Source organism: Octodon degus, unplaced genomic scaffold (assembly GCF_000260255.1).
Source record: "Octodon degus isolate 3935 unplaced genomic scaffold, OctDeg1.0 scaffold00013, whole genome shotgun sequence".
Classification (NCBI taxonomy): domain Eukaryota; kingdom Metazoa; phylum Chordata; class Mammalia; order Rodentia; family Octodontidae; genus Octodon; species Octodon degus.
Genome location: NW_004524589.1, coordinates 28,786,997 through 28,795,455, shown reverse-complemented (window position 1 = coordinate 28,795,455; position 8,459 = coordinate 28,786,997). Strand labels below are relative to the sequence as shown.

The 8,459-nt window shown below is 37.3% G+C and overlaps 1 pseudogene; it reads right to left on the bottom strand.

Moving 5' to 3' along the window:
* Positions 1 to 1,199: 1,199 nt before the first annotated feature.
* The window catches only part of LOC101560273, a 9,160-nt pseudogene continuing 1,900 nt past the window's right edge, over positions 1,200 to 8,459 (bottom strand).

The following is an 8,459-nucleotide window of genomic DNA, read 5'->3' as shown; positions in this document are numbered from 1 at the left end:
GAGAGAGAGAGAGAGAGAGAGAGAGAGAGAGAGAGAGAGGCAACTGTATACACATTTCAGGAGAACAATAGTATGATTTGTTTTCAACCAATAGTGACACCTCATATAGAGTACCCTAGAATGTCATAGACCACAGAAAACCTGCTACACTGCTGACCATTAGAGGAAAAGTTGAAAATGTGTGTGTATCAATCTCAGTGACCAAAGTGAGCCAAGCAGCATTGCACACCACTAATGCATGTCTGAAAGCTAATGGCAACCACTTTGAGTGCCTTTTGCAATTGCAGAGGTCAAAGGTAACTTGTGTTAACCTCATGAAGTCTCAAAAATTATATATATATATATATATATATATATATATATATATATATCCCATCAAATGTCTGTTTAGACCAGTTAACTGTGGGGAGATTGGGTCAGACCACCAATTTTTAGTATTATGTTAAATTCTGTACTCAGGAGGGACTTTCAGTCCTGCACCCCTGTAAACACCTAAATAAATGGATTCAAAAGAGTTAGGTACTTGTCTATGTATTTGAGGAAAAGGTTGATGAATATCAACAGCATAATCACTGAATTCACAATGAGTTCAGTCTAGTAAAGCAGTTTGTTAAACATTTACATTGTTTCCATTTCTTAGACCACAGTGGAGAGAAAAAAGTTAGGATTCTCTAACAGTTAGTTATGAAAGCATTCCAAAGACTTTGGCTTTGCATCTGTGAGAGACAAATAATTTTCAGGATATGATGTACCCATGCTTCCTACTTATGGACTGACAGCAGTACGGACACGGCCCACAGCAGAAAGTGAGGCCTATGCTTTGGACAATTAGTTTATGTACTTCTTAGTGTAGCTGTGAATATATTCAAAAAGACCAGAAGAGAATGTGACAAAATTAGCCAGATTTCATTACAAGGATGCTTGACAAGCCAAGACTACTGGAAAGGTTGGTGTTATTTTTTTTTTCCAGGCAAGGAGTGCTTTATTCTCACCACAGTGGAGGACAATGAGGGGCCTTAGTAGCAGCAGCAGTGCCCCCTCCCCATCCCAGAATTCTCTTCCTTGGCCCTGGCCAGACACCAGGCAGCAGTAGCAGGTTATAGGAGATAGGGGTGGAGTGTTAGTCTGTCGGCTGGTGCCCGTGCACATGAGGGGTGTGGCTAGGGCTCCAATCACAAGCCAGGGACATGTGGAGAGGCTTATTCAGCTGTGAAGATGTGACGGGAGATGTGATCCAGGAGCCAGTTGATGCCCTGTTGCAGGTTCTGCCCAAGGACAGCACTGCAGCCCTGGATGCAGATGGAATCCAACTCCAGGACTTCTTGAATGGCATTAGAGGACAGCGCTCCCAGTAGGTCCTGCCTGTTGGTGAAGATGGGGAGGGTGGCTCCAGCCAGGCACCACTCCACAAGCAGATCCTTCAACTCTCTAGCACAGTCCTGTAGGTGCTGCCAGTCAGCGCTGTCCACCGCCCACATGAGGCTATCAGTGTTCTCAAAATAGTTCCACCAGTAGGAGCATAGTGACTTCTGGCCACCCAAGTCCCAGATGTTCAATTTGAACCCTCGGTACTCCAGGATTTCGATGTCGAACCAAGGCATTGGAGAGATGGTGTCCACATCTTCCCCGGTGAACTTTTCTTTCTTGGAGGGGTACTGATGTATAATTAGGATTTTATTTTATTTTATTTTTGTTAATTTTACTGAGAAACAAATAGCAATGAGACAGTTTCAGAACAGGTTAGTAGGAGAATTGCAATAATTAAAACATTGTGTATTGTTGTCTTCATAGTATTTATTCTTGGTACAAGATGCAGACATGATATCCTGTCCAAACACTATTAGTATAAATCTTTCTTCTCATTGAATTAAGAGAAAATAGCTATATTTATCCCAACGATTTTGTATATACAGATACAAAATGGTCCTTTTTTATATCCCATTTTTTGTTTATGTTTGTCAGAGATGGGTAATCCATTGCTATTTAAATATTGTAGGTGCATGAATTCAGCAAAATAATCCAATATAGCCCATTAGTCCATAACAGTAGTGGGTTATTCATAGGACTGGCAATGTCAGAAGTTGTTAACTTGAGCCTTTTACAACTCAGCATATTATTATGGCTTTACTCTTTATAACTTGTTTGTATACTTTTCTGCTGGATAGTTAAGACCAAGATAAAGCAAGACCTATATAATAAGAAATGCAACTTCTGTATCTGACAAGGTCATTCAAACCCCTCAGGATTTACCCTGAAACCCTGTACCACAGTTTGTAGAACCTTTGTCAGTGTCAGCCATGGGGAATAGTCATGGCCATTGCTCAACCAATTTGCTCTCTGTGAAAGCCTGAGAGAATGTTTTCTCTCCAGGTGACTCTCCTTAGGCACACTCTACATCATCGATTACTCTACTCTGGCCCCATAATCTCCTTGATCAGAAAATTTGGGATACCACTGAGATACAGGAGTAAACAACAAAGAGAGGGCAAGGAGAAAAGCTAGAAAACATGACAGGAGCAAAATCTCCAGGCATGAGCTTTCAAATAATTTTTTGAGACACTAACACCAACTGGGCAGTGCCCTCTGACTAAATTTCAGAGATTCCATTTAAAAGAAAATGTATAAACTTTGGAGAAGTCAACCCAATGAGGAGTGTCTCATGTACAGGAATCTCAGACTGTTTGAGTGGTCTTCCTGCAAGAATCTGTCCTCTCCTAAAGCTTTGCCTCTGCCTTACAATCTTCAAGCCTTAAAAGTCATAGATGCTTCCAGAAAATGGCATTTCCTTTATGCATCTGCCTTTCTCTATATTGTGTCTTACCAATTTATGTTAAATTTTTTATTACCTTTCAAGTTAAAATAATTTGCTTTTTTTCCTATCTTCCTGTCTTGATCTTAATATGGAAAACTTCTGTATTAGATTGTTAGTAGGAGGTGACAGGCTATAGAACTAAGAGGGTATAATAGAGTCCTGTGTTTTGTATTGGAGAAAATGCCCAAAGATCTTTTCCTTATCTGTACTAGAGGTAATCTTTTAAAGAGATGTTTCTGTCTTGTAATCTATCTTTCTCTGTATATTCCCATATTTATTTTTCTGAAGCATTCATTGTACATAATATACACACCTATGTTCTGAGTTTATCAATTTATATGAGCTCTAGTGAATTAGAAAAACAGAAAAAGAGCTAGAGAAATGTGATTGATGATATTCCTGCATTTTCATTTGAGCTTAAGCAATTTCACAGATCAGGAAGTAATTTACAGACTGCAAAAAGAGATGACTGGTCAACTCACACAACAAAAACCTGGCCAGAAACTTGAAAGTCTGGCAAACAAACACTGACAATAAATTGTGTCACAAATAATGATGTTTTAGGAGAGAATGAAATGAGAGTTTGTGATAAAATACTATCCAGTATAACACAGAAAAATATTAAATCGTCTATCTGGTACAGTAGTTAACATTCACTTACTGTTAGGATTGATGGGCTTGAAAGACAATTGCCAGGTTCTAGCAAGCACATTCTGTTAGAAACATGAATAAAGATATAAGGAACAGAGAAGGTCAGTGTGTGTGTGTGTGTGTGTGTGTGTGTGTGTGTGTGTGTGTGGTCTTCATTGGAATAGAGTGATGTTCTGAGTGGACTGAAACCTCTAGAGTTTGAAGAACAACAAAGAGATAGAATTCTGAACACAGCTGATTGTTTTAGATAGTAAGGCAGGTAAGCAAGCCATGGTGACAGTTCGGCTGAATAATTTCTTTTATCTGATTGTCCCTTTGGTAGCTCGTTGTTTAATTCTTAAGGTCTGTGTCTCCATGAGTTGGCCAAATAGCCCATCTACAAAATGGTCCAGCTGTTGGAGTCAGCAATCTGCCACCTCATGAGTCAATGCAAGCAGACACTGACCTTTTGAGTATTGCAAAGAATACCATAGACAATGGATATTTAATTTTACTTATGGCAGGCAGTATCTAAGAGTAGATTTTTCAAAATAAGTAACCTAAGGACCGGAGAGATAGTTCAGTGGACTAAGCACCTGCTTAGGTGGCTCAGGGACCCACCTAAGTTCGACTGCAGGCACCGCATGCAGTGCCAGTCTAGTCCCCTGGAGCACTGAGCCAGCGAATGAGACTGGGCTTGGTGGCGCACACCTGTAATCCTAGTGCTGGGGAGACTGAGACCGGAGGACCACAATGAGTCTGAGCGGTGTAATGAGAAGTTATACCAAATACATCAAACTTTTTAAAAAAAATATTAGAAAAAACCAACAACAAAACAAGTAATCAATAAATCATTATCTTTGAGATTTATTCTTAATAAATGGAGCCTCAGGGCTGGAATATACACTCAGGATATATGGACTCAGTATGGAGCAACAAGTAAGGTCTGGATATAGCTCAAGATTTTGATTACTTGTCTGGCTGAGGAATGGAGTTGGCCACAGAGGAGGTGAAAACACAAAAACAAACAGATTGTGTTGAGCTCAGGCTCATTTTATGAACAAAGGAAATGCAATGATTTGAAGAAGTTTGTCATGTTCACAAAAGGAAAAGAAAATGCTAAAATGAGGGGGCTTTAAGCAAAATAGCACATTTGAAATCTAAAAATGAGTTTGGCACTCCTTCAGGATATAATGTCGTAGGAAAATTTGAAGGAGTGTAATCTAGTTTGAAAATACATTAAAACGTTTAAATATTATAGGACCAATGAGATAGCTCAGCGGTCTAAAATGCCTGCTTAGGCAAGCTTAGACATGGTTCCATCTCTGGCACCCTATGCTATGCCAGCCCTGTCCCCAAGGCAGGCTGAGCGAGCTGCAAGAAAAAGAAGTGTAAATATTGCAGAGGTGAGAGAAATGAGAAAATATGGAAATTTGCAAATATGAAAATAAAATAATTCAAAATGGACATATTGAAGGAGAAAAAGAAGTTATGCAATTAGTTTAAGAGTTCATGAAAAAGAGAGACATTGAATTTAAGAACTACATGGTGACATGATGGCAGGTTTGAGGTGTATTTACATGTCACCCATAAACACAACTTTATTATAGTGCATGAGTGTGCGGAAGCTGCAGCTGTCCTCTGGTTTGGATAATTAAATATCATCAGCTGAAGTTGAAAATTTAGTGAAAGAATTTTTTTTTTGAATAATGGGATGTGAAAGAGCATCTTAGCATTCAGTGTGATGTGTTTAAAGGTTTTTGTCTCTTGTGCACAAGCACTGTAACCTGTGATGAACCAATGATGCAAATTTATAGGAGTATAAATAATTCAGGTTAGAACATTTACAAGGGAGTTCATTCCATCTATAACTGCATGTTGAGCTAATTAACTAAGAGGTCATTCCTAGTAAAACATGTACAACCTGTAAAGAAGAGGTTTATAGAGAAATCTAGGGAATTCTAATATGTAATCTACCCAGATGACTGAATCCAGACTGTATTTTTAATATTTTCATAAGAGTCAAACTTTAAAAAATGCATTGATTTTGTAAATTATGTCATATCTATGTAATAAATTTGCATATAGCATTGTAATATATAAAAATACTTCATGTTATATAGACCATAAAAGAATAACAAACTATACAAAATGTATTCCCAAATTTAATACATAGTGCCAACTAAACTAAAACACATAAATATTTATTTACAAGTCACTAATATCAAAATATATGGTATGATCTATATTTTGGGGTATTTTTCTTATTAATAAACTTAAAAAAAATCTACATTGATGATATATTTGGTTTTAATATTGAAGTATTTAATAAATTATTTCAGATACAGCTTAGATTTTTTTTTTTTTTTTTTTTGTATTTTAGGGAAGGGTCTGCAGGGTGTTCAGGGTCTCACTACTAGATCAGACCCATAGTGATTCTCCTGTTTACAGACTCCCAAGAGCTGGGATTATAGGCACGCACCTCCACATCCAGTCTCAATTGCCATCTCAGCACGCCCCAGGGCAGGGCCAGCATGGCAGTCCTGGTGATTGAACTCCCAGCCCCTCCTCCTGCTTGCAGGTGCTTTAATCCACTGAGCTATTTGGCCAGCCTTGTTTAGATTTTTAATTTAAAAAGCAATGCATTCAAATAACATTGGTCATCATCCTGTTGACGTCTTTCAAGTTGATATAGTGTATAATGTGGGCAAGGGAGACAGCTCTGCATTCTAAGTGCCTTCCGGGCAAGCACAAGGACTCTGGTTTGATCCCTATTCCCACATGCCCTGCCTGCCTGGAACTTCAAGCAGGTAGTGCCGACCACTGGGTGTGGTGTCCCATGCCTGTAATCTCAGTGCTTGGGAGGCTGAAACAGGAGGATCACTATGAGTGTGAGCTGTTTAGCAAGACAATGTACCAAATAAATAAATAAATAAATTTTTAAAAAAGAATTATGATGTATTTTTATTATTATTGTTGATACAAGATCTCCATGTTTATTCTAGGTTGGCCTTGAACTCATAATGTAAATCGAGCTGTTTACAGCTCAGCCCAGCTAGAACCCTCCATTTCTAATTCTCTTGTCTAAGGCAGCCATGTAGTTGGCCTGTCTCTTTGCCATCTTTGCCTAACTAGCCTCACTCCTTACATTGCTGTCCATAGTTAGAGCTTATAATTCATATAGTAACCAGAGTGCTCCACAGTGGTTCTTAAAATACAGTTCAGGTGACACACATCCTACCTAAATCCTTGTTCTACATTTAAAGACGTCTCTTTCTTAGTTTGGCCTCAGCGTGGATGGATGCACATAGTCCTGCACATGTTAGTTCTCTTCTGTGGGTGGTGGTTACTTTGCTGTTCTGTGACAACTGCAAGCACATTCTCTCAAGTTTTTGCCCTAGAAATGCTTTCTTTAGATGTTCTTTCTTTCTGTCTGAAAGTAACTGCTCCTTCAATTTATATAAATTTCAGTGTAGAGCCACCTCCTCATACATAACTCTTTGGGTATCTTAATTAACAGTCTCTTCCATTATACATGTCCTTTTCTAGGCTTCACTTTCTTTTTTTTATTTTAAAGAGTATAGAAAATAAGAGACAAAATATTAGAAATGATACACGATAAGAAAAACAAAATTTTAGGTATTAAACAGTGGTTGTTATATTGGACATTGCTGTCTTCACTGTAGTTGCTCAAATTACAGATATAAGCATCACTATTGTTCAAAAACATCTTAAGCATTCACTACTACCTTCAAACAATCAATAGATGTAGGTTACATTTTCATAAACTTTACAACATGAGATTTATGTGTGACTAAATTTATGTTTTTACACAAGTTGCCTGTTCGTTAGAATTGAAACTCTGCAAGAGAGGTACGGTACCTCAGTTGTTCATTGATGAATTACCAAATTATAGATGAATAAGGCTTTCCAAAATACATACTAAAGCAGTGACTACATAGCTAGAGAAGTGCTTGAATATTACCTAGTCCTTTCTGTTTATGTAAGTGCTTAACAAAGGCTAACAAATTTAAAATAGAAAATATATAGAGCATAAAAGATTTATCTGCATGTGACCTGCACATGGATTAAGATAAAAAATGCATTGTTATTTTTGGAGACATAGATTTATGAAGTATAAATTGGGTAGAAATTTTTGCTTGATCTTTATTTTTTCATATTTCACAAGTAAATTGGTGGGTCTTGTGAAAAACTACTTATGAGATAGAAAGTTTAGGCATAAAACTGTTTCTTTTTCTTTAGTAATTAATTTTAGCATTTTGTTCAGATAATTAATGTGCAAATATATGTAAATATATAAATTTGAATTACAACTACCAGAAGTGACATGGAAATTTATAAAATATTTATAATTATGAACGTTAGTATAATACTGAAGAAATGTTTCTGAAGATTTAACATCATGCGTGTTGATTTTCATTTTGTATTCATAAGACTATATTTATAGCATCTAACAATGAATTTTCATGAATAATTAGAAATATGGATTCACAAACATTAAAAATGCACAGATATGTTGGGCTATTATAAAATCGGCAAGGGCTTAGATTTAGCAGCGCTGTTTTTATTTTTTTAAGATTTTAGTTCACTGACCTCTTTTAAAGATACCTTATTAGCATAAAGGAGAACATTTATTAAGGTTATGGTCAAAGTTTTTCTGAAAAATTTGAACACCACCCCTTTAAGTCTTTTATGGGACAATATATTAACAGTATTCAATTTTATGTGATAAATATCTTTTATGCGACAAAATAGTAACATGTAATGTAATTCATATGTAAACATTTGAAGGCTGGCCAAATAGCTCAGCAGACCAAAGGACCTGCAAGCAGGCACAGGGGATGGGGTTCAGTCTCTGGGCCTGCAGTGCTGGCATGCCCTCAGGGCACACTGAGACGGCAATTGAGACAAGACTGGACATGGTGGCACATGCCTATAATTCCAGCTCTTGGGAGGCTGTAAACAGGTGGATCACTACAAGTCTGATCTAGTAGTG